Source organism: Penaeus monodon, chromosome 34, assembly GCF_015228065.2.
Source record: "Penaeus monodon isolate SGIC_2016 chromosome 34, NSTDA_Pmon_1, whole genome shotgun sequence".
In the NCBI taxonomy this organism is placed as follows: Eukaryota; Metazoa; Arthropoda; class Malacostraca; order Decapoda; family Penaeidae; genus Penaeus; species Penaeus monodon.
In genome coordinates this window covers 7,942,967-7,943,608 of record NC_051419.1, presented here as the reverse complement: position 1 = coordinate 7,943,608, position 642 = coordinate 7,942,967, and positions in this window count along the sequence as shown.

Below are 642 nucleotides of genomic sequence, written 5' to 3'. Positions count from 1 at the left end.
TTCGGGTTTCGCGTGACTCATCGTGTGTACGGATGTCTCTGCTTACTGTTCAAGTGCAAGTGCACCCGCCGAGACTTGGATGATGCACTAACGCAATCTGCGGTTTCACTCGCAAACTCTATATATTTCCAATCAACACCAGGTTCTTATGATATTGTAACCTTCTCCCTTGGTGTAAATAGGATCAGCAAAGGCATGCACGGAATGACACGGGATACATATCTATTCCCAGCTTCAGAACCGAGAAAGTAAATACCAACATGAATAATAATCTCGGTATAGAGGGTGCCACGCGCGAACCTATTTTCGAGGATTTCAAAGTTTTGTGTCTGTTTACTTGCAGGTTATTCACAAACAACGGAGAATGGCACCTTTATTTTCCACCTAATCAAACCTACTAGACTGCAGGATAGAAAAGAAAACGTAAAGAGCGTGTTAATGACACAAGCAGCACGCGACAAAATAGCACGAATTCCGGTCTTAGTGCATGTGCACCGTGAACAATGTACAGCCTGTACACCGCGATATGCTGTCTGTCAAAATTTGAACAGAGTCAGCGGAGGAGGTCAAAAGTCAGTGAGTAATATGGTGAATTCTTCTTCTTTCCTTTTTTATCGTTTGTAGAAACAAGTGGAGATAGGA